The sequence below is a fragment of the Gadus macrocephalus genome, chromosome 2 (genome assembly GCF_031168955.1).
Source record: "Gadus macrocephalus chromosome 2, ASM3116895v1".
NCBI classification, from domain to species: Eukaryota; Metazoa; Chordata; class Actinopteri; order Gadiformes; family Gadidae; genus Gadus; species Gadus macrocephalus.
The window spans coordinates 3289715-3289996 of NC_082383.1; positions in this window are offsets into that span (position 1 = coordinate 3289715).

The following is a 282-nucleotide window of genomic DNA, read 5'->3' on the forward strand; positions in this document are numbered from 1 at the left end:
AGAAGTGGCATGATCAGAATAGATATGGCAGAGAATTACTAAGCGGTACTGTAATAATGCAAAGTAGTTTAGATTCAAGTAACACCAGCCATGCCCCACCCCCTGCCCGCCCCCAGGCCCTGGCCACGCCCCCCCCCCAGGCCATGGAAATCATTTCAAAGGACGCTTGATTTTTTGGAGACAATTTGAAAGTCAACGAGGACCTTTAATTAAAAAAAGCAGAAGCTAAATATGGAGGATGGAGCGGGCGGGGTCCTCGCCCGAGACACCGAAGCTGCTGCT